At 40.1% G+C, this 26,627-nt stretch overlaps 1 long non-coding RNA gene across 1 annotated transcript in view; it reads right to left on the bottom strand.

The window, feature by feature from the left end:
• LOC122462190 overlaps nt 1-25,422 on the bottom strand; it is a 29,988-nt gene extending 4,566 nt beyond the window's left edge. The window contains exon 1 of the long non-coding RNA XR_006284601.1: nt 24,971-25,422. This is a non-coding gene — a long non-coding RNA (uncharacterized LOC122462190). The remainder of the gene's footprint in view (nt 1-24,970) is intronic.
• Nucleotides 25,423-26,627: the final 1,205 nt, after the last annotated feature.

Here is a 26,627-nt window from a genome sequence, read left to right as displayed (position 1 = left end):
TAGATTGACAGTGGCAAAATTCTTTGGCCTTATCACTGGTGGCAGGCGCAGTGTACTCTATTAACAAATTGAATGTTATTTTCAGAACAGGTGCCAGAGTGGCAGGTTGAGCCTCAGGCATCCAGTCACCTTCTCTGTTGTCCTATACTCCATCCTGCACATAACTGCAGAGGATGCTCCTTCAGTGTTGGATGCAAACAATTTCCTATATTTGCTTTATACATATACATTTTGCAATACCACAAAAGGGCTTTTTGAACTGAGAGATAAGCAGGTAAAACTTCCCCCCAGTTTTTTGATGTTCATGAAGTATCTGGACCCTGCCTTTAAATCTCTTCATAGTATTGAATCAGTTTTGTTGAAACCAATTTAAAAAAAAGTTTAGGGTGAGATTTTTCAAAACTGTCTAAGGGATTTGGATGCCCAGTTCCCAATAAAATTAACAAGAATTGGGTATTCAGTTCCCCTAGAAAGGTTTGAAAACCCCACCCTTTGAATTTGTTGTTTCAAGAAGGGCAGTTATTGAAATACGTACAACCTTCTGATCTCCACTGAACTACCTTTCCACACCTTTGAATGCATGAGGACCAAAAGCTTTTTGTTAATCCCTTCTCTTAAGGTGTTTCTTGCAGGAATGCTGTAACAGGATCTGCCAAACATCCATTCTAGAAGCTGGTGATGTCATTCTCGGGGGGGCATGGGGTGTCGCAGGAATGGTGCTTCTGAGTTTTAACAAACAAAGGTAGACACCAAATTACACACACTTTTGTGGGTAGAGAGCAAAATTCTACTTACAAATCTTAAGCACCTTCCAGTATCAACCCTTCCTCAAGTTAGGTACAGTTGCTTGTGGTGGGGTGGGAAGACTGGGAGACAAGATGAGGAAGTCTTGTCTCCTTCATTTTACTTTTCAGTATCCTGTTTATGTCCTTTTCAATGTGGCTGTATGAATAAAAAGTTCTTAATCCTGGTTTAATCCTCCAGTTTTTTTTTACTACAAATAATAATACAATATGTATATTATATTAGGATCTGAAGGGTACAAGCACCATTGGGAACCCATCATCCAGGACACCACACAAGACAGACCAGACAATTCCTTGGTTAGAGTTTGTTTTCAGCCCTAGGTCTGGAGGAGACAGCTACCCTTCCTGGACAGAGAACCCTCTGCTTCAAATTAATATTGATTGATAACTGCAGTGCGATGGGATATCGGTTGGCCAGACTGACAATTATTTTAAAATTTAAAACACTAGCATGATGAACATTAATATGAATATTACTAAATCACATACACAGATTTCTATATACACAGCCCTCATCCTCCCAGTCAAGCATTAGAATCACGCAATCTCTGGACTAAGTCCTTGTCCCTTAACTGCCACCAGAGACGATTGTTACCTTGACAGTCTATATTATGGTTTTAATTTTAAATTAGTGAAGAGATGGGCAATGCACTACTTCTTTTGAAATACTATTCCATGATCTAAATAAAGAGTGTTTCTAGGAAATGTGTGTCAGCCATTTTTTGTTCAGTTTTCTGCCATTACTTCTAGTTAGATTGCCATAGACAAAACAATTCTTCTTCTCTCCCTCCCTATGCTATTCAAATATTTCTGGGTAGTTATACTTCTCACTTTCCTTATAAATAGATTGTTGACCCCTTCCTCACATTTATGAGTACTTACTTCCGTGACTAGTCACACTAACTTCGATCTGGACCATTCATTATTTAGCCAAGGTATACATACTGGTATCTAGTTCTTTACATTTGTTCGTATACATCAATCCCTCTACCTCCAGTCTTTGAATTCTCTCCAATTTGTCAGCATCTTTCTATTCTTCAGATATGTATATCATCTAATGCCCACTTGCACCAGGTGGTGTTTATAGCTCTCTCAAGTTATCATTTGCTATATACAACTTTATTTCCATGCGAAACATGGCTGGTATGTGTAAGGCTGCTTTGACTATCTGCTGCCTTTGCAATAGTGGTGTGCCATAGCAATTACAACTACACATGTATGCCATCTGGTCAAGGACTGTCAGCAAAAAATGCTTTGCAAATTATGTGTTATTGCTTTTTAAATAGCAGTTTACAGTCCACATTAAGGATAAGTGTCTTACTAAATTCCAAATGCATACTCAGTCCTCTAGTTTGTAAAGTGGATTGATGTTTTAATACAAAAATATTAGGAGTGGAACTTGAAGAGCGGCAGAAAAATGATCTGTTGATTATAGACATTAGCCTGAGTTCAATGATTTATTTAAATTTAACAGAACCAAGGTTGTTCAATCTGGGGCTCAGTTTTGCTCCTTCTGCTTTGCATGCATCTTTAGGAGAATCATACTGAAAATGCTACAGTCTAGTTACTCCAGTATTAGAAGAGATTCTACCATCTGAAATTAGTGCAGTATAAAGTAAAGGCAATGTTTATCAGTATGTTACATGCTCAACCACCTTCACTTGTATGAAGATTTTCTGTCTTCGAGATAAGTTTATCTGTCATGACTGTATTCATGAACCAGTAAAAAGGAAATACTGCGTACCCACATAGCATCTGAGCAGAGTTTGTGAGGCACAATGTTGCACCAATATAACATCTTTCATCAGGGGATTTCAAAGCAGTTCTCAAATGTTAATTAAGCCTCAGAATACCACTGTGGGTAAGCATTACTTACAGACTTGTAATCTGCCGCACGAAGATTCAGCAGTTTGCTCAAAGTAACACAAGAAGTCAGACAGTGGCAGAACCTGGGAACTTGAGAATCTTGGCACATAGCCTCCTACTCTAAACCACATTCAGCTGCCAGAAGGAGAAAGTGTTTTGATGCAGATGTTCATTACTTGCAGCTGCTTGTTTGCACCTGGTATCTGAAGGACGTGTCTGGGACAAGGTCCCGTGCTCCTTGATATTACACAGATGGGAACTCAAACATAAAATAAATTCTCTTGCGTAAGTTCTGGCTAGCTCTCAGAGTTATTGGTGTCAGTAGCTGCTAAGGGAAGTTCACAGAGTCACTGTATTTGCACACTTAGTGTGGTTTGAGGAGGGGATGGGGCAGTACACTCAATCTTTACAGCTGCTTCATGAAAGTTCATAGCATACTTCCATGAGCACCAGTTTCTAGCTGCTAGTCTCCACATATGAGTGATGGAGGCCAAGCATGTCCCTTAGCCTGTGGCTACCTCTATCCATCCACTATAGACATGGAGCACTCTTAAGCACACGCTCCCATTTAGCACTCAAGACAAAAAGCCTCCAAAAATATCTGGCCAGACAAAGGGTGAGAGGCTGTGATATGTTCCCTGTGTCAAGAGACCTATGCAGGACAAGAGAAGGCTTTGTCCTTAATCTCCCAGTGTATTTATTGATTTTAATTCATTTCCTAATATCAAATTATGTTTAAGGGAGCCATATTGCTTACAAACACTTATTCTCAAAACGTTACAGTCACTGAAAGGAAACCATTTTTTTTTGGTGATTTTTCAAACAGTTCTACTGTTCCCAGCCCTCCCCCAAGGAACATAAGAACGGCTATACTGGGTCAGACCAAAGGTCCATCTAGCCCAGTATTCTGTCTCCTGACAGTGGCCAGTGCCAGGTGCCCCACAGGGAAGGAACAGAACAGGTAATCATCAAGTGATCCATCCCCTGTCACCCATTTCCAGCTTCTGGCAAACAGAGGCTAGGGACGCCATTGATGGACCTATCCTCCATGAATTTATCTAGTTCTTTTTTGAACCCAGTTATAGTCTGGGCCTTCACAACATCCTCTGGCAAAGAGTTCCACAGGTTGACTGTGTGTTATGTGAAGAAATCCTTCCTTCTGTTTGTCTTAAACCTGCTGCCTATTAATTTCATTTGGTGACCCCTAATTCTTGTGTTATGAGAATGAGTAAACACACACTTCCTTATATATTTTCTCCACCTCTGTCATGATTTTATAGACCTCAATCATATCCTCCTTTAATCATCTTTTTCCCACGCTGAAATGTCCCTGTCTTATTAATGGATGTTTCTAGTTGTTGGTTCTGTATGGGCTCAGCAAATCAGAATTATTTGGGAGCTAGTTTCATTTGTGCAAGTGATGTTTACATTAAACTGCTGTACTTTGGTCAATTGGACCAAATTCTTCCTTTCCCTTCAGACCCTAGCCTCATATCTCTATGCTCACCCATGGCACCTTCCAGCTAAATCTCCCAATGCAAGCTGACAATTCTACTTTTGACTAATATAAAAGAGACTGTAATTTACCTGAAAGCCAAGCACAAACAAGACAGAGTCCTAGATGGTAGCAACACAGAGCAATTATACAGCTGCCAGAGAAATCATCATGTAGATCTCACCAGATTTCCAGTTGGCTGAGAGTCATACTATTTTCTGAGAACCTTTAGAAATATTTCTACTAAAAGGTCACCAATCCTGGCAAACCCTGCTCTTTCTTCCAACCACAATTTGGAAACCTGCTCAGGTCAGCTGCTACCCCTGGACCCTGTGCACATCCAATGCTGACATGCTTACATTCGAGCGACTGTACTCTGAACAAGATTTTCAACAATGGCTCCTCTGGCCAGATATTCAGAAGTGCCAAGAACTAAACACTCCCATGGGAGTTAGGAGGAAGTGGAACTCAATGTGGTGAGCACCTTTGAAAATTAGAACATTTACTTCTCTTCATGCTCACTATATTCACCTTAACTAACCAGTAAGCCTCATTTCTGTGGAATTGTTGTGGGGGATTCTCTCATATCTATGAGCATTTTACATGTGTCCCCACAATAAGCCTAATCCTACTGCCCTGAAGTCAATATGACATCAACATCAATGGAAGAAGGACCTGGGCCATAGTGGACCCATCTTTGCATACTGACTTTCTGTAGCACTCTGCTGTATATTGTTCCAATTTTACACAGTTTTACTGCACCCCATCCACTAGATTCTCAACATGGATTAGGACTGTCAAATTTCTCCCAAAGCCACATCTCTGACAACAGCAAATTCTAACAGCCTCCCACACTGGAATGGCATTGTCTGAAACCATCAGGTTACATTCCATAATGCTCAGGATATATTGAACTTAGATAGTTAAGTGTTTTAGATCTTAGAAAACTTAACAGATGCTCCCTTTTCTCTCACCATTACCTCATGTTTCCTATCAGCATGAATAAATCAAGAGAAAACTCCTTAAGATCTCTTTGGTAGTGGATAAGTGAGATTTTGTTCTAGATTTTATTTTTAAGCCATCTCTTTAAACATGCTAATGAAAGATCAATAGTTTGAGCTCATAATAAATATACCATTTCATTTTTGCTTTGTTAAAGTTCAAGTGTGTGTTGGGGGGAGGAGGAGGGAAAACTATTTTTTCTGATGTTCAACATCAGAAAATGGCGTCATGCAGCATATGGCTTCTTGGCCTTGTCTGCATTATTTGTTCTAGACAGGAATTTTCTACGTAATTGTAAATCGCTCCTATACACAAATGAGGTAATGAGAAATCACCATCTTACCCTAGACTTATATCAGCTGTGCTGTGGAGTGAACAATTATATTTCTTTTTTTAGCTTAAACAGGCACAATCTAGGGAGACAGAAGGAATGGACTTGGACTCAAGGTATCTGGGTGCTATTCCCAATTCTGCCACTGGCTGACTTGCTGTGGACTCTTGGACAAGTCACTTCCCTTCTCTGTGCTGCTGCTTAACATGGAAGCTCTTTACAGAAGGGACTGCCTCTTCTGTGTTTATACAGTGCCTGGTACGAAGGGAGTCGTATTTCAGTTGAGGTCTCTATGCACTAATGCAAATCATGAATTTAGGTACCACAATTCAAGTCAACATACTCCAACATTCACCACACTATGGTATCTGAGAAAGAAGGTTTTTTTCATTCAGCGTATAGAAAAAATATCCTGGTGTCTCAGATCTCAGAGCGTGGGAGCTCTTGGTAATGCTGGAGTTTAGTTATAACCCATATACGTGCATATGCCCTGCACTTTATATAATGTCTGATATTATGTAGGTATTTCATTTTCCAAGCAACAGCACAACATTGCCTTTGCTATTTGTCATACATTTGTTTTCTGTGTTGGTACATCTTACTGAAGTCTCATCTGTACAGGCAGCTGACAAAAGCATCTAGCTTATAAAAAAAGCTCAGTGGAGTATCAGCAATAAAGAAAAAGAGGGAAAAATCATAGAACATGATGTTAAAGGTCACAGCCACCATTGGGGGGTGGAGGGGTCTCGCTCCCACAGGCAGGTCAGATACCAGAATATGAAAGCTCTATTAGAGAACCCTCACATTACTGATACTTTCACTGCTGTTGCTATGACTAGCGTTGCTAGGGAAGCGTCTGGCCAAAAACCACCTCCTAAAGGCACTAGGCACAGGATGTGAATTTGAGGAAAGCAGTGCTATATTAATGTCACGAAGGGCCATATATTTTTCCTCTTCTTCCTCAACTGGATAGTTAAAAAAATAAAAAACAACCTGTAATAGGGCAATGAGAACTGAACTCCAACATATGACATTGCAGATTCTTAAGTGGCATAATAAGGAAGTCAGTACCAGTGTCAGTCCATTGCATATTTAGCTAAAACGTTCTCCTTGGTGGTGAAGCATGGAAGATAGATAATCTGACAGCTATAGCAGACTGTGGCCTCTGGACATGACTAACAAATAACAGCTCCCTTTCTTCAGAAGCAGGGGAAGTGGCAGTGGTTATAAACAGCACTAAAAGATTGAGACATGATTAGTATTAATCTCAGTCATAACAGCCCATTATATCATTCACATAATGTTTGTAAACTGCTTGATAGACAAAAAGCACTAACTAATTATAATGTTCTCTACATTTGGTTGGTGATAGCTATCTGCTGTACTAAACACAAAATGAAAGAGCTCAGTGGCAGATAGTCAGTTGTGCAGTATAAGGGAGCTGTTGCCCCTCATCCATTTCTCTGAACCTGGCATACGCCAGTTACTTCCTTTATGGAGCTGAATCCTATTTGCCTTAAAAAAAAATCACACAAATAATGGCATTGACTTCAATAAGTTAGGAACAAGCAGGAACTGGTCAGCAGGAGGATCTCTATGGAAATTCTACAGCACAATATTTGTCCCCTTTTTTGTAGTTTGTCTTGCAATACTACAGTGATCACCCTTAAATCTGCCGTTTGCTTTTAATACCAAGGTAACCTTGTCTTAGTTCTTGCACTATTTTGCATAATCCCAATTGCAAGTACAGGTAATTCTGCAAATACTAAGGCAACTTTAGCAGTTTACCTCTGTCTATTTAACGAAAGGTGGCAACTGAGTGAGAGAAATTCAGCTCTCCAGAGGAGATGGAAAAAGAGAAGAGCGGTAGATTTATTTAATGTACATAAAGCTACAATCCCAGAATCAAGGCACCATTGACATGCTTACATATTTATATTCTTTTTACCACATCTTGTGTGTTTTTTTGTCTGCTTAGACTGTCTCAGGGAAAGGGACTTATTTCCTTAGAGCTTACTTAAAAGCCGGTTTATTTTCCACCAAAAAAATTCCCACCGTTGCTATCAGCCTTGCAGCTTCCATGGTGGGATCTCTACTGTGGACAAGCTGCTGCCACCTGCCAACTTTTAACCCCTATCTCTTCTCTATCTGCTCTGAGCACAATTAGATAAAATGGAATGCTTTGCAGCAACTCTGAGCCCTCCCCATCTAGTGTCCCATCACTAGCCATAGTTCTAAGGTTTGCATTCAGACACCATGCCTCTACTAAAACATCACATGCAGATTCGATCAACTAGATTATAGCTGTATGGAAATGATATTGATTCATCTAATACAGAGCTAACGGTGCACACTTATTGTCAGGATGGAAACTTTAGTACAAAATTTGCTCATGAATATGTTTACTGAAAGTGTTTATGCAACAAAACCAGAAATTATAAAAAAAATCAGTGCCTAAACCGAAATTGCATTGAATATTATTGAATACTGACAAAAAAGCAGGAAAAGAGCTGAAACAATATTTCATTGAAGTGGTTACAAATGTGAATGGATTTGGTTTATTAATTGCTGTATATAGATTAGATACAGATTTTAACGGTCATCTTAAAAGGTGTTGCGTGCCTTACTAACAAGGTCCCCACACACCACTGCCTGCTCCCTTTTGTTGCTTCCGACTGACCCTCAGCTCTTGTTTCCTGGTTTCTGACTCCAACTCAACCCACTAGGCCTGGCTGCCCGTGTTCTGGCTGTGACATAAAATGATTTTTCCAAGATAATACTCTATTCTGAAGCAAAGCTGTGAATTGAACCCAGATTTCCTAAGTCCCATTCCATTGTTTTAATCACAAATCCAAACTATTTCTGATTTTTTTTAAACAAAACTCCTGTCTGCGTTTTGGTTACATACATTATACACATGAAATAGTGTCCTTTTATTTAAACCCCATTTATCTTAATTAATTCAATAACCCTGTTCCATTTAAAATCAACAGGTTTCTAGTTTAAAGTAGCATGGAAGTTATACCATCACCCTCCCCCTCTTTCCAGAACCAAATTTAAATTGAAGTTGTGTTATGACGTGTGTCGAGAACTCGAACCCCCAGACGGCACGGTTCGTTGTCTGACCGGAGAGAGACAGGCAACACCAGCAAGGTCCGAACACGAAGCTCTTTATTGAAGAGTGCACACAACAATAAAGAGCAGCCCGTCTCCAAAGAGAACCAGCAGCCTCTAAGTAAAACTAATAGGTTTTTATAGACAGCTCCGTCGCGTCACAGATTTATTCATAAAGCAGCTCACCCCTCCCCTATGTTACTTAAAATCCACCTTCTCTATTATGCATGCACTTCTACCCCCTTATTGTAGATAACTTTTAGCAAATCATAATGCTTCACTAACTTTATCGGTATGGGTGTCAACCAGGAGACGAGGAGTTAAGAACAGACATAACACAAAAACAAGGAGTGGAAAACAGCGCCTCCGTATCTCAACAAGACAGTTCCCAGAACATCTGGTACAAGAATGCAGGCCTCCCCTTTTTTCTTACTCCCTGCAACTTAAACAAGTATTCTTTTATTCTATTTATCTCGTTCAGGGACTTTCCCAGCAACCTTTATTGGCCTGACTTTGGTTCGGTTGGCATAACTGCTTCATATTTAATTTTTCTCACCTAACACGTGGAAAGATCATTATATAACTGTTGCTATTTTATTTTCCTGACTTAAAATATTTGATTCCTCTTGCTACATGGTTCCTTTCTTTTGAGTTTAATGGGTCATTTTACAGAAAATGCATCACCCTTCAATGATTTCCATACAAGAAGATGAGAAATTCTGTTGTCAGTTGCACTGGGGCTTCTGAAACTTAACATTTGTAAAGTACTTTGCACTTTAACAGAGCCTTCCATAGAAAGATCTCAAAGTATTATTTTATTAATAACAGCCTTTCCCCTGGAAACTTCTATTTCATCTCCAAAGGAGAAGGAAAAACTACAAACAAAAAGATAATGAGGGAAAAGGCCATCCAAATATTTTACAAACGTAAGCAAATGTTTGAGATGTGGGCCAATGCATCAGGTAGGATCATTTTATTTTACCTAGTTTTCCCATTCTGATATTCTCTAAAACTGAGTTGTCTGCATATGGCTTGTCTGAACAGTGGGGTAATGTGCTTAGTTAGGAGGATGGGTGGGGGAGTGACTGTAAAACACCTACATGCTGTGCATTAATGGGTTTATGTAGACCCTGCTGGTGTGCACTAATGGTTCCCTAGTGCTCTTTAAACAAAACTGCATTAAAACCCATAGGGTGTAAAATGCTGAATAGCTTGTTCTGGTTTTTCTGTGCTATAGTAGAAAGTGGGTTTTGATGTGGACAAAGTGGCAAAATGATGACAGACAAATGCATGGAATTAAATGGCAGGCCACAACTTCTATGAAACTAACACAGGAGAGAGACGCTAGCTGCTCATCACCCATACTCTCCTATACCAGGCATTTAATTGTTCCAGTGTGGGGGTTACAGGGCCCCTTATCATACAACCTGTAACTAGCACCAGAGTTATATGGAAAAGGAGCCATTTAACCCATAACACAGGGTAGGGTCTCCTCAGCTTACCCCGTAGGACTCAGCTCTCTGAGTTCTAGCACTCTCCCCCACGAGAAGGTACAGCAGGGTGGGGACCTCTGCCTTTGAAGGCCACAAGGTCCAACCTTCCCTGGCACATGAGTCAAGTCCCAACACCAAATTCCCAGCTCTTTTACCTGTGAGAAGCATTCATTTGATTCTCTTAACTGCACTGGAATCCAACTGCAAGTTGCAGGGAACTCCTCCACCCCATACCTCAGTTAGGTACTAAATGTGTTCCTACTCAATTTACTGAGGTTCTGTTAGGAGGGTGAAAACCTTCTTGGTCTACTGCCAATTGGCACATGGAAGAAATAATTCCTTCCTAACCCCCTAGACAGGCACTCAGCTAAACCCACAGCATCTGTCAGGCCAGGTTTCCATTCCAAGTTCAGGTGGGCTGCTGGAACAGAGCCAAGAGAGGCTTGAAATGACCCTTGCACTGAGTTAAATCCTTTCCCCCAGCTGGCAAGAGGGTGCCAGAGATTCTCATGGGGAGGGGCTACCTATTGTACCTTGGTGAGTGTGCATCCCCCTTGCTACTGGAACTGTCCACCTTTCACCACTGGCCACATCAAGTTCCCCCACCCATTGATGTGAATGGGTGACACTTATTCAAAGACGACACACAGAAAATGTCTCCCGAAGAACATTCAGGAAACAAAACTATAACTTATAGCTTTAAAGATATGCTAGGAATTCTTCAGTTTTATATTTTGAAAGTTTAATATTTTATGGAAGTTAGTACTTAGATGTTATGCCTTGAGGCAGGGACCATCTTTTCATTATGTGTACACAATGCCTAGCACAATGGATTATTGCTCCCTGATTGAGGCCTCTAGGCACCACTCAATACAAAATATAAACAAGCACAAACACCATACCAAATTACAACACAATGTGGGTATTCTGAAGTACTATTTTCAAACAGAGAATTAGGCATATTTAGGACGTTCATGAAGTTGACAAGTTAAAACAGAAAGTAATCAATTTCTCACACTTTTATCAGCTGAAATTTCCATCATCTTTCATGAGTCTAAGCTAGTATTAGATACAACATATATAAGAAGCTTTGAATGGGTTGAAGACAAATACGTTTTTCAAAGGAAAATAAAACCACTACATTTCCACTTACTCAAAGAAATTGAAAAGAAAAGGAACTTTGTGAGGTGAAGCAGTTCTTCCCCAAGAGAAAATGTGTTCTTCTACTGGTTTAAACAAAATGTCCTATCATTTCCCTAAAGAGCCCTCTCTTGCTCATTCAGCAGAATTTCTATTCTTCCTCTATCCTTCTAGGCGATGCGGTCTCAGAAGACTGTGGCCGTATCGATGCTTTATCATCATTGGAACCCTGGTAAAGTACGGTTTTTGGACATTTGAAGCATGTGTGCGTAATTAGAAAATGATTCAGCAGTGTATTCCTCAAGTGTCTTTTAAACTCACTGAAGGTTTAGACCCCTTTTTGAATATTCTTATTCACATGAGTAGCTTTAGCTGGGGCTTCTCACATCAATAAATTAAACCAAACTAATCATATAATTGAGCATTTGCAGGATCAGGCACTTAGTTATCTACTAATTTGTATTTGAATTATGTTTCTTTATTGCAAAGATACTAAAATCAGTACACTCCATTTAAGGATCCAGTGTGACCAGCACTGAAGCAAACAATAAATGTAGCAAATAGCTTTCATTTAAGTTGAGTAGAACCATTTTGACAAAACGCAAGATGACAGAAGCTCATTTAAGTTGTGACAGGTATACTATGATATTTATTCAAAATTATTATGTGCTGATGAATATCTGTCATATAAATATAAGTTTACCAAGAACATTCATTTTCCCAGTTACCAGTGGGAAATCATGTATAAACACAAAAAGTATAGTATGTAACAACTAACACCTTAGTTATTTTTTCTCTGGCAACATCTGCTCAATCATATGCCTATAACAGACATATTTTAGTGGGTATTAACATCTAAGTTCAATGAAAACTGAAAGCATTCAAGATTTATGAACATGCAGTTCTCATGGGAGATAGTTTTGAAATGTTGGAGGGGAATAGGTGGGTGAGGAGATTAAGAAGCATAGAGCTGAACTGCTGATATCCCACATCACTATCTGAATAGACAGAAGTGACCAAAATGTTTTACCCTCTGACTGCTACTCAGTGGCTGATGTGAAATGGAATCTCAGCCCATCACCTTGTAGATAGATGTCCACATGACAAACACCATCTCTGGAACGGACACTCTAGATAGAAGTTTCATTCAAGAAGGCAAAAGACTGAATGGATGCAGAGAATGAGTTACCTTCACAGATATGGGACCTTTCACAGAGTCTCTTGGGGACAGTAAACATGGTAGAGCACAGGTGGTCTATTTCACGAGTGACTTTAGAGACATTGTGTAAATGGGTCCCTCCCTCCCTTTTTTAGTCTACCCATTAAAACATAATGGCACTGAAGTATCATCTGTGACCATCTGGAACAGGATTGTTACAGCTTCTTTTATTCACAATTTTAATACACTTAGGAAGAGAACAAACACACAATTAGGGACGTGCGTCAATGTCTCTCTTCCATGTTCCCTCAAAAAAACAACAAAAGATGGTGCTACTGGAACGAGGGACAGTACGGTACAAAGAGTAATCTCAAGAATGACTGATGCAAATCCTTACCCATTCAGATCAATTGTTCTGATGGGATTTTAGATTCAGTGCTGGACTGAGGGCTCAATTCCATACTTTTTACCCAAGAATGTGTTCGTTTGGAATGATAATTTAAATGCTAAAAACATACTGGTGCTAGAGGAAGAGGAACAGATCCTGAGTAACCTCCATCCTCCCCTGCTAGTGTCCGTCATTCTCTCCTTTCCCTCTACACAATTAATTTTAAAAAGCTGCCCATCCTAGAAGGCTAGGATCCCAGTAGGATTAATTGAAATAGAGCTGGCTTTGCCCCAGATCATGCTTTTCTAACCAAGCACCACCTGCTTTACTAGCAGCCTCTTATTGAGGCTTTGATTCCCCCCACCCCAACCCCAAACTACTTTAAAATACTCATATTCCAGCCCTCCCCTCCTGTTCAGTGAAGGAAGGGGTTGTGAGAGGAGCACACTGCAGGACCAATCAGGGTGTAATTAGCCTGCTCTGGCTCCTGCACACTTGTGGCCAGGGGAAGGAAAAAACAGAGTGGGATTAGTCAAGTGTTGTAGGAATACTGGGGGGTGGATGGATGTAAGTTCTTAAAAATCCCAGAACCTAGGGTCATGTGATGAGATACTGTCAGTTTCCATTAAAACAAGAGAGTGTTCAGCTCATATTTGCAGAGAAGAGCTTGAGAACGTGAACCCAGAAAGCTCAGACACACCCACAAGTACCCAAATGTATTAAAAAAAAATCTCATGATTTTCTGCAGCCTGATTTAAGATTTTTGAACACTGTAAAAATATGTTACAACTTAAGGGGGGGAACGTAGCAAAGGTGTATTTATTTTTACTGGGCAGAAAGTCTGCCTCTCAGAATCTGATCCTCGGTGACCTTCCTGCAGCCTTCCTCTAGTTCTGCCACTGTACAGGCAATTCCTTCAGGACCCCACTAACTGGGCAAGGAGACACCTCCTTTGTATTATACCTGAATTAATATGTTCCTTTCATTATCTAGCCTTCCTGCACATCTGTTTTTCTGCAGACAACAACACTGGCAACAAAATTGAGCATCCCCATACTGCAGAAATAGTTTCTGGTTTCATTGTTCAGATTTCCTTGTTGCTGTCTAAAACAAGAGCATAGTGCATGTTGAACCAGATGACTGAAGGGATGCTTTTAGATCAGGTGTACATGGAAGGCATTAAGTCATACAGCACTTATAAGGCAAGACTCAGGAAGTAACTGATAGCCAAAGACATCATAGAAGAACTACACCAAAATGTCAATTTTCTTGCAGTGGTAGTAAGCAAGATATATTTATTTATCCTACTCATGGAACTCCTGAAGCACCTGCCAGGTGTATTACAGACTCGCAGGGTCCATTACCAGCCAAAAAGGCACTGCTTCTCCTACTGCTTCATGTTTTCTTTGAGGAAACAGAAACCAGGTGTGTTTCATTAGCAATAAGGAATACAAACCGAGGTGCCAGTGTTAATGCAGTGGCACGACTATCTGTCTTCTAGCTTCTCCCAAGAGCCAACTCCAGACTTGGGGAGCCCCAGGTCACCCCTCAAGCTAGGCCCCTCCTGACACCTGATCCTCTTTCTCCAATTTCACTCATCATACTACATTAGGGAGTCCCTGGTAGAATTAAAGAAAATTAGCATCCACGTGTAACTGAGAACGATAAATGTCCCAAACAGCTGGGAATCCAGAGCCAGGATGTGTGCAGCAGGCTTTTGAATGGCACCCGTGGTGATGATCTATCCAGTTGTTTATCCAAGACTGAGTCTGGATTAGCTCACTGAGCCAGCATGCAGTACCAGGAGACTTTGAATGTACTAAGTGTAGATACTAATTGCTAAATTGAGAACTACACCTAGACCACTAACTGTGTGTGTGTGTGTGTGTGTGTGTGTGTGTGTGTGTGTGTGTGTGTGTGTGTGTGTGTGATATTGTGCAAAGCCTTCCAAGCATATATTGGGAGCAGTTTGTTTTTTTTTAGTAGTACAGTAATTAGATGCACTTAGTGTTGTAGTATTTTATGTTTGTTATATTCTGAAAAAAGGGACAAAACTAAAAGTCAAAGGCAGATTATTAACACACATCACTGAATAGATTTTGGAGCTAAGTACAATTTGGCTTCATAAAAGGGAGATATCACAGTATAAGTGGGCTGTAGGAGGGTTATATATGGAAAACAAATGTTAAATCTCTATTTTTTTCCCCTGAACAAAACACGCCTGTAAAAAGAAAAAAAAAATGAGTGTAAATCTCTTAAAGACAGCTCACTTTCATTGGATAAATTATGTGAGCATACCAATACATTGGTGTTTATTTTTAAATGGTTAGGATTTCATAAATAAAATTAGAAAAATTATACACTTTGTTACCCTATGAAAGGCAACTGTCACACTTTCAAACACTGTAGTTGACGTTTCTTTTTCCAGCACTACTTATAGATATGGTAACCATATGTTTCATATTTACTCATCAGGTTTTTAATCACTTTCATAGAGGTGTTAAAATACTAAACAGCTCTATCCAGCTCTGACATCTTTAATTTACAAGTTTAGAGTCCAGTCCTGCAGTTCATATGCAGGCAAATGCTCATTAACTCCAATTTTGATCTGCACTGACCAGGGGAAAGAGTACATTCTAGGTTAAAAAGCTCTTTGGTTCCTTTATATAATTTTGAAACATTTTAGCAAATTTAATAAAGATGGGTGCAGAATCAGACCTTTGGCATCTTTATTAGATATGGACAGTAAATGATAACCTATCCGGAAAGGCAGCGTTATCTAGTCAGTAGATCACTAAACTGGGCCCCTGGAGACCTGGTTCTATTTCCAGTTTTTCCACTGGCCTACTGCATGATTTTGGGCAAATCACATACCCAATGTACCTCAGTTTCCCCCATCTGCAAAGTGGGGATGATTATGTTTTTTGTGTGTGTGTGTGTACTCACATTTTAATAGTTCTAATTAGCATTTTTCATCAGTAGATTTCAAAGCACTTTCCAAAAGAGACAGATATCATATAGCTACTTAACCCAACTACTCTGAAACCAGCTACTTTGTGTCTTGTGTCAAATACTTGAAATGTCAAGAGAAAACCTTTGTTTCTTGTCCCAGTGCTGCTTCAATTGCATTTCTGACATGAGTCCTCCCCTATAAAGAATGATAAAGAAAGGGGTATATCTATTGGCCTGTTTTCAGTTGCGATAGCATCTGATATGCCAATGCTGCAGGAATGAGTCACTCAAAACAAGGGGATAAAGATGACTCAACATAGGATAAGCTCTGTACCAGGAATGTCTCGAGAGCTACCCTATCGCAAAAGGATGCATCAGCGCTAGTAGCCAGAAAGCCACAGATAGAACTATTTTTCTTAAAAACCAACAACAAAACCCCACTGACCCATGGTCCGTCCCCCCCCGCGATCTGAAACTTTAAAATATATAATGCCTGTTCCCACCCACACAGACAGACAGTTTCCTCCCTACACTCTCCCCCACCTGCTGATAAAAAAAATACTGTTTTTGAAGAGGAAAAGCAGCCAAACAAGTTACGCAGAGACATGCTTCATGAAAATAGAGGATACAATGTTTGCATGCTATGGAATGTTGACAAAAAAAGAAGTAATCATTCCACGAATAACTATTTTATTGGCATCTCTGAGAACACATTTCTCTTATTGTTAACGTTCTAAAGTACAGCAGGTGCTTTAGGCTGCAGATGTTTCTCTCTAAAATGTAACAAGCCCCTAAAAGTGTTTTTACCTCATTTATAAAGACCAAACATTAGAGAGAAAAAAAGTGAAGTCAACTGCAGTGTGAAGAATCTCAACAAGAATCAAAACATCCAACGTGTGGGCTCGATTGCAGCTGACCTTGCATAGGCGCACAAGGGCAGAAGAGAATTCAAGGAGCTTTCTGCCACCCCTACTCTCCTCATTGTAGCAGGGCACAACTTAGTACTGTGACTGTACCACCAATGACATCAACATCTCTAAAGGGGTGGGATGTCCGGCCCCAGAAGGCACCGAGTTACCCTCCCTGTGTCACTTCCTACCACTGATTTTCCCTCTCAGCTTCTGCTCCAAGATAAGATGAAAAGAAAAATAAACCAAACTATCAGCGCCAGCCAGGGCTCAGCATATAGTCCAATTCCCTCAGGGAGGCTTCTGTGGTGCCTTTGACCGGAACCTTCAGGGTAGGTCTTTCTTCCTCCCCAGACTTCCCTCTTCTATGCTCCCTTTTCATCCCTTTCTCCAGTTGGCACATGTTCTGAAGGGCTGGAGGGGCTGGGCTACCTGGGCCCAGAACAGTCTTTTAACCCCTTCTGACCCAATATGGGGTTAATATATCCTATTGCAGGCCCCATGGAGGAGATACAACCTGAATTTTCCACTTAGGCACCAAGGATCTCTGGGAAGAACAATGCACTGTTGTGCAGATCCTAAGCTATCCCTGTGAAATGCCTTGCACTGTGCTACTCTCTGGGAACCGAGCTGCCAGATGGAGCGGTTTCCTTCAGTCCCTGATACCATTTGGTACCTCTTCCTATGTTCTCTCTCTGACTGCCATGGGTTACTCTTCCTCACTGTCTGCTTTTACTCTTCTAAATGGGTAGACACTGCAGAGTGGAATTAATATTACTTCTTGCTAGGGACTTAACCACACCTGGTCTCTAATCACTGAACATTTTAAAGATTACTATTACCTCATTCGAGATCTACAGTTAGGACCTCTAGAGCTAAAACATTGTGCACTGCATACATATAAGGTCTAATAACTCACCATAACTGTAAATACACCACTGACAAGGCACACAGGTAATGCACATTTACTACTATGTGAAAATTCCATGCCGCTATCTGACATTAAACATTGCAATATTAGTAAAAGCATAGTTTTTAGCAATGATTCAATTAAAAATCAAGTCAGGAAATGAAGATTGTCACATTGACCAACCCCTGGCTATAGGCTACATCCAAAATGAACGGAATGTGAACCACATATTTATGGACATATTATTTCTATTCCTTGTTATATGTGCAACAGCCGGACAAATTAATTTTGCTGTAGAAACCTTCACTTCTGTATTTCCTGTTTTTGTTTTTTTTTTTTAAATATGATGTACTAACAGAGGTTTCCTGCCCATCTCCCTAGACAATCTATACAATTGCTGGGAGAGAGTATAATAGCAATAAGAAAATACTGATATTGACTAGTTTAGTTTTAGTTTTGTTTCAATCATATTTCAGATAAATTCCACAGGGGGAAAACATTCACCTCACTGCATGACAGATTAGATGCTTGATGTTCTATATTATTTGCAGGAGTTGTGAATCTTACACACTGTGAAATTAGCTGGAAACACTGCCCTCCATCTGCATAATTTTAGTTCCCAGAAAAGACTTGGACACACTACCATACTTTGAATAATGGTATATTTATTTTCCTTCTGAAGTTACTTAAAAACCTGGAGATCACATAGGCAAAGTTAAAAATGAAGCATAATTTTAAACTTAATCTAAAATACATAAGTTTTACACACAAGCTTTGTAAATATGGTTATAGCACAGCTTGTGTTTGGCAACTGCATTCAAAGGGGCATGAGAAAATTCTTTTAAGAGTTATTTACCACAAAAAGATGTAGATTGTATAGGATTTTGATACATTAAATCCGAAAACATTAAGTTTGGAATTCAAAAGTCAAGAAATTCATAGTTAGATTTCCACTGTAGCTTTAACCTTGTCTCCTTCAATCTATGAACAGTAGAGTCTGATTGCATGCTTATAAAACAATTTGCAATACCATAGTACGTCGCATTATTTGCCAAACATAACAAAGGAAAGACGTTTTTTATCTATATTGCTACTCGCATGAGTCTAAGTAAATATGTTGATTTGTGTTAACTCAATTTTTTTAAAAAGGCTAATCTGAGAAAAATCCTTAAAGCATCTTAATGCACATGTGATTATATTCCCACCTACACACGAACAAATCAGATTTTTATGAAACTTTCCAAAGAAACTTTGCTTCTTAGTTGAGACCATGCATGAAAAGACTGCAGTCCAAAAAGGTAATTGAGGAAGCTTTCAGAGACAGAAAATAATCCTGCTCATTGTAGAGTCAAAAGCAAATGGAACTGACTTCACTGGTAGTAGGATTAGGCCCCTTGAATGAAAGGGCTTTTTTAGACTTTTTTAAAATAAAAATCACTCCCTCAAAAGGTATAACAGCTTAGAGCTACTCTATACAATGTACATGATAAAAATGGTCACCTTGATTTCAAAGACAATATTGACAATCATCGTTTGTACTACTGGGTCTTCTCCAGACTCCCTAGACCAATTTGGGAAGAACAAGGTTTACCACCCTGGCCACAGAGCCATTTGCCTAGTTATGTTGATAGAACTGCATACTGTTTCAGAGCGTGGTGCGGTGCTTCCAGCTGCTCAGCACAATTCTTCTCAAAATCATGGAGATCTACTCTTAGGACACAGCACCGTGCAATACAATCAATCACCAGTTACGCAAAGGCCATGTCAGAAACTTCCATTTTGAAGACATTTTGTTTCAGGAGGTCTTTAGAGCATTTCATTTGCCCTCCATGCTTACTATTGCTGGAGCTCAATTCAAAATATAAGCCTTGTTCTGATCAACACGTCTCAGGCATATGAACTACATGGCCAGTCTATCTTACTGGGCGCAGATCAAATAAGCCTCAATGCTGACTGAGGAAGTTTCACTAGGACTTCAGTGTTGGAAACCTAGTTATGTCATGTGATGCCCAGCAGTTGTCTTAAGTGTTGCAAATGGGAACGGCCAAGCTTTTTAATATGCCATTGATAACAGGTCCATGTTTCACACCCCTAGAGGAATGATGTGAGGACTACAGACAAAAATCAAAGCTAATAATACTGTTGACAGATTCAAAATTGATTCTATATTTGGTGATGATACCGCTTTCCTGGCATAGTACTTTATAAAATGAATCTCATGACATGGAAGCAATTAATGTTTTTGGTATACTTCATTTAGGTTATTCTTTATAATCACAGAAAAGAACTTTATGGACCAGAAAGATGAGCTAAAATGTGAGCTCCTGATGGGTAAAACTATTGGAAAATATTAAACCAAGTGTCACCATGAACAAAAGTGGCACTAAAATTAATCTTTGTTTATCTGTAAAAAGACAATGCAAATAAATGAAGCCAAGGACATGTAGCTATAGTTACAAAATGTTCTCTGGTATAGCTTGGGATGAATTAAAAAAAAAAAAAAAGAGAGAGAGAGTCAGAATTTGCGACTTCTATGACAGACACAAAGTCCTAATTACAACAAAACACAATCCTTCCTCTCATTGAGCCCTAGTTATAAGTTTGAGACATTGGGCAAACATTACAATACAGTACAATTAAAAAACTTTATTCAAACCAAATATTTAAAATAGATTTTAAAATTAAAAGTATCATTAGCTAGGATTTCTAGGGACAGAGGACTATAACTGCCATTATGGACCACACCTATAGTTCATCTCAGCCAGTCAGTGTGAAGCTTTGGAAGCAGCTACAAGCATGGCTCATGGTCTTTAAACAAAAGAGCTATCACTGGTTCAATCATCACTGGGTTTCGTGGTCTGTACCCTCCCATTTTAAGTTCTCAGCTATGTTCACTTTTACAGATTACAGCTGTGTGACAGCATGTGCATTCAGCTACTATAAGAAAATTATGAGAAAAGGTAAATAAGAATCTAAAGTGGAATTCTTCAGAGCATTCTTTATTTTGTACCCTGCAGCTGCATCAGCTTTTTTCATCCTATCCATAAATGTTTTTAATCTCTTCTTATATAGAAATATATCCATGCCCCTAATCATTTTTGCTGCTCTTCTCTGGACCTTTCTCTACTTCTACTGTAGACTTTGAGATGGTGTAGCTAGTTCAGCCCTGAATTATGCCAGCTTCCCCCTAGAAAGACTACCCAGAGTGGTTTTATAGTGGTGCTATATGAAGTGGTGCTTTATGAAGAATACCTTTTTGGTATCAATAAGCTCTTGAACCTTGCCATTTAAACACTAGGTGAAATCCTGGCCCCTTTGAAGTCAATTGGAGTTTTGCCATTGACTACCATACAGGCAGGATTTTATCCAGTATTTCTATCCCCACCCGTTTTTTTAAAAGGAGTATGTGACTGTTATGATCTGGTTAAGTATCTTCGTGAAGGGGTGGAGTCATCACTAGCACCTCCTTGCAGCTAAGAGTGGTGTAGCACCCCTCTCCCCCATCAAGTACCTCCTGCTGAGGGTCACTCCAGGTCTGCAGTGCTCTGCCTGTTCCTGTGACTTGACCCTCTGGTCAGGTCACTTTAATGTCTCCACGTTTCAGGGCTTGTCAACAAACAAAACCAAGTGAAATTAACAAGAATAAAACAAGTTTACAGGTAACAGAGAGGGAATGGTTCCCTCTGTAGGTGTGTCAGTATCTGGCCTTCCCTTTCTTCAAGACGTGGCCATCGGGCAGCAGTCAGCTAGGGCGCTCTTGCCTTCAGTCATCCCTTCCTTCAGGACCTGAAGGTCTGGTCTTCTCACTGATCTGCTGTCAGTGGATCTGGGGCTCTTCCTCTTAAGCATCTCCCTCAAACACTGACATTTCTCACAGCTGCGACAGGCTGAAAACACCTGCACCATTAATTCTTGTGTTGTCCAGTGTGGGGTTTGCATAACCCATCAAAAACTTCTTTGCTGAGTTCAAGGATTTTAATTTCCTGACTTTTTCACTTTGAGGTCTTTTCAACTGACTTCCTCATGATTACATTTAAATCACCAATTCTAAAGTTTTTAGTGTCACAGGACTCATTTTGGTACAATTCCTCATGTGCAGTTGTTGACTATCTGCATGGTAACTCTGTGCTACCAGTTCCCATTGCTACTAGCACAGAACTCCCCACTTGCCCTGGGAACTATTCATAAAAGCAGCAGGCCTGCTGCTGCTCCTACGACCACCCTTAATTCTCATTCCCACCTACTATCCTTGCATGCGTACGTGCATGTGTGTGCATGTGCGCGCGTGTGTGTTTTCTAGCATTCTAACTTCCCAACTCCAAGGAGTTCTCTGAGCTCTGTAGGAGGGGGTTAGAGGGGTTGCTACATGAAGGTCTATTTATGTTAGCTATCACACATCAAGCTGTTTATATAGACAAGTGGTATAAAATTGTAAGGCAAACCACTTCTGGAAGACATTCTTCTTATACACAAGGCCTACCAGCATTTAATAGTGGAATTTGCCTCTTTTCACTCAATCGCAATGCTTACCTGCGCACAAAGAGTATGTGGGAAAAAAAGGCAAGGAGAAAGAAAGAAGCTATATTTCACACCCCCCCCCCCCCCCGCCAGCAGAGTTTTATTTCAGGGATTATGGAACAGATACAAGTCAAATCAATGAGACTACCAAGGGAATAATTCGCTATACCCCAGAGTTGTGCACTGGAGAAATTTCCACTGCATTATACACAGCAATTGTGCTTGCCCTAAAGTATATTTCTCTGTAAATGATTCTTGAAAATGCGCAAAGCTCTTTCAAGTAGACTGTATTTATTTAAATTGTCTTCATATGAGTATTAGAAGGGTGGGCGGTAATACGAGAGAAAGAGAACACACCACATTATAAAAACAGGAAGCAGTTGTAGTATGGAGACTTCTGACCAAACCTTCTAAAGACAGCTACTGACAGGAAAAAAAACCCTATTCAAAATATTTGTGGCTTCTGTTATATTTTTTGTACAAAAAAACAAGGTATTGGTGGGTAGGGGACAATTTCATCATCAATAAGACTGTCACAATTAAGGTATGACAGAAAGTCATTAACTTTAATGGTTTTTCATATCTCAGGGCAATACTCTTTCACATTTTGCAAGGGACAATGGTGTCAGTTTGGAACTTCCCCAGATGGTATTAACATTAAACATTAGCATTTTTGGGTTTTTTGTTTTTTTAAATGCATCCTCCAGTCTGCAGCTGCAATGTAGATAATTACTGAAAATAATGTTACTGCTTAGCTAGCTCGTCATGCTTACAAAAGTGGTAGCATTTCTCCCCAAAGTTAAGTGCAGACACAAAATTATAGACGCAGTTACATGCAGGGTAAATGTGGCCACAAAACATGAAAACCCATTTTTAAAAAAAATCAGACCCTTAAAAAATTCAGTTTCTGATAATCATTTGTATTGCAGTAGGGCCTTTGAGTTCCAGCCATAGACCAAGGCCCAATTATGCCAGGTGCTGTAAAAACAGATGAACAGCAAGAGTAACACCTTTTCTCAATCATGGTTTAATTCCACACCTCTGCTCCTACCTAGCTGGATTACTCTATCATTCCCTCCCTTCATTTGATGTCTCCTCTTGGATATCACCACCACTTTAAATGTAACATGGCCAAAATTGAATTCATTCTCTCCGTTGAGCTATATTTATGACTGCCAACACTACCACCACCACTATCCTTACCATCACTTATGCTCATAATCTGGGTTTTGTCTTTGACTCTTCTCCTCCCCCCTGTTCCTTACATCCAGTCCTTATCCAAATCCTGCTGCTGCTTCTTTCATGAGATTTTTAAGATCTGTCCTTTTTTCTATAGCTAAAAAAAAAGTTCTTGTAGAGGTCCCATTTCCCACCTTGACTACTGCAATACCATCCTCACTGGCCCTAAAAACCTACATTAACCCTCTTCAGGCCATATACAGTGCAGCTGCTTAAATCCTATTTCTTTCCCATCATTTTGACCATGTCATTCCCCACTTCGAATTCTTTCACTGGCTTCCCCAATATTCCTGCATCAAATGCAAGCTGCTTGTGCTTGTCTTCAAAGCCTAGTGTGCCCACCCTTCCCATTGATCTTCCTTCTTGTTTCATTTCAGATCAACCCCCTATCTCCTCTACTCTGCGAACACCATTCACCTTGTCTGTATGTTTGTCAATTTGTGGTACAAGGCCTGATCCTTTGCATCTGGCAAAACTGTAATTGGCTTGAGTGGTTCAGCATTGGGGCAATAAACATCTTTGTGCTTTCCTATACAATGTCCTATGTTCATTGTATGCCCTACCCAAAATCATTCACAAAGTCCCTAACCCTAAAACATGGTCCAGTACCAGCTTAACCATGCTACTTATATGCTGTAATCCTCCTACCACACACACACTGTAAACTGTACCTTAATTTTATTTTAAGCTCCTCCTAACAGTCAATAAATCATATTTACTGTCAAGTACCTAACCCATAAGAGCACAACCAGAAACAAACCCTCTTGTTCGGGGTCTGATCCAAAACCCACTAAAGTCCACGGAAAGATTCCCATTGATTTCTGTAGGCTTTGAATCAAGCCCTAAATGCCTCTGTATTATTCTGAATTGTACGTGATGAGGGCTGGTTTTGTTTGGTTTGGTTACTGATTTGCAGTACAAAGAGGAAAAAAAAAATGTTCATCAGAATATTTCGGTTAAGTACAGACCATTTCTTGCCCTTTCCACTGGTGGGGAATTAGTGAGGTAAAAGGACCACCCCCCTCCCCATGTTCAGCCTGCAGAATGGCCATGCAACATTCCATTGCAGTCCCAGTCCCTCTACTCATGGGACCACAAGGATCCCTCAGTCTCTACTCCTCTGAGGGCAGTGTGGAGGCAGTGCCATGACTCCACTCTTTCAGCAAACTAGCCTGCAAAGTTGGCTAGCTATACAAGGGGAGTAATAACCTGCACCCCGCCAAGGGGCATGGTAGAAAATGGGTCTGTTCTATATAGTCATGGGCTCAGGGACAAATAATTCCTCTTTGTGCTCACCGGCAGGGGGTGCAACTCTGCACTATCCACAAGAGATGGCTGTGGATACAAGACACGCATCAAACTCTTACTGATATCTGGGTCACACATGCCATTTTTAGATCAGAGAGATCTTTGAGAGCAACTGTGCCAAAATTTTGTGTTTTCTGTGTTTGCTACGGGAGGGGGGGGGGGGGGGGGGCTCAGAGAAGCAGGTGACCAGGATATAAAGTTTACCCATGATTTAAAAAAAAAAAAAAAATTAATTTAATGCTTATTTTCTTACAGATAAAGAGAAAGCAAGAGAGAAGTGCAGTCATGTTTCTTAATGCATTACTGGAAAAGGCTCAGTGGGATGGGTTTGCTCTACTCACTGCTGGATGGCATTGCCTCCTGGGGATTATAACCCATCAGTTTCTCCTTTACAGGCCCTTTCAGTCTCAGGAACTGCAACTATTCTCTTCATGACTCAGCCCTCTGACCAGGTCCCTATTGTGGTTTCCCTTCTCAGGGGAGTGTATCAAGGTTCCTGTTCTCCAGCAGTCTTCTGCTTCACAGTGCCACTCCCCCACTGGCTGGCAGAGGAACCTGGGCCCACCTTCTACTCTGGGTTCCAGGTTAGGAGCCCTCTACACAGCAGGCAAGGTCCATTCCCTGCACCTTGCTGCCTTTCCATAAGTCCTGGTCTTCCCCCTCCTCTGGTCTGCCAGTCTCTTCACTCTCTCCTTCCAGGGAGTAACTTAAGGCAACTCATGTCTGCAGCCTCTGAACACTAATCCCTCTTCTCAAGAAGTGACTGCAACCTTTCCCAGATACCCTTTCTGTTGCCAACCTCCTGGCTTTTGTAGAAGCCCTGCCTGTTCCTTGCAGTTGAGCTTCTCTTTAATTAGCTGCCTCCAACCTCAAGTTCCCCTGTTTGCAGCCTAATCAGCTGATTGGACCCAGCTGGCCTAATTCAGTTATTTCAGGGCTAGCATGGGGAGCACAACCCATCACACTCAGATACTCCACAATTGGGATTGTAAAAAGAAGAGGAGTACTTGTGGCACTTTAGAGACTAACAAATTTATTTGAGCATAAGCTTTCGGGAGCTACAGCTCACTTCAAGATCTCATATACCCCTCAAATCAGGCACCAAATGGATGTGAAAGTTAAAACTCAGTATTTCATTCTGCATGCCCTTTTTACGTTTTATGTCACTGGATTTAACAATTTATGTTAGCACTTATTTTTCAGCAAAAAAGGCTGTGTACATAGACTATAATTCTTTGAGTTTTCCCCTTTTTTCTTATAAATAGCTGCAAAGAGAGAAATAAATTTATTTCTTAAAATAGTTTTGTTTGTGTGTGTACAACAGATGTTGTTTCCATAAATTAGTTTATAATTTCTTTCATACCTCAGTCAGAACAACCCTTCCATTTGTAGTCAGGAAATAAACTTAGCACTGCATATAATTCTTGTAATTATGTAACGAAACTGCACTTTAGAAGATGAAAACCTTGGCCATCAATCATCCAGTTTAGCGTATGGGCAACTTAATCTTCTGTTGCACCAGCTGTGCACAGCTCAGCCACATACACAAAGGATTTGTTAGCTTTCCATAGTACAAAGTATAAATGATTAGGGTCATAGATAATAAATAGGGAGCCAGGAAGCAAGCTAGTTAAAGAGAGTTGACCTGTCGTACATGCAGTAATTATGAACACTGTACACAGCAAAAAAAAAAAATAACCTACAGTACCTACACATGTTTCTGTCAGCTGCACACATTACTTTCTTTTGGTGGTGGAAAATGGGAGATAATAGAATAAAACTGATCTCATTGCTCAAATGGTCAGTTTGAAGACGACAACTTAATTCTAGCCTTTGAAGTTCAATGTGAAAATTGAGAGTGATAACAACATAAAAGAATTTTTTTAAAAGAGTAGGCAATATGACCAATTAAGCTATTCCAGGACAGTGTTCATGTAATACTAGTCTAAGGCAGGGCCAGTCTTAAAATAAGAAGAATAAGAATAAGAATTAGCAGTA

This window comes from Chelonia mydas, chromosome 1, assembly GCF_015237465.2.
Source record: "Chelonia mydas isolate rCheMyd1 chromosome 1, rCheMyd1.pri.v2, whole genome shotgun sequence".
Taxonomy (NCBI): domain Eukaryota; kingdom Metazoa; phylum Chordata; order Testudines; family Cheloniidae; genus Chelonia; species Chelonia mydas.
The sequence above is the reverse complement of the archived record's forward strand: the minus strand, read 5'-3'. Positions and strand labels throughout refer to the sequence as shown.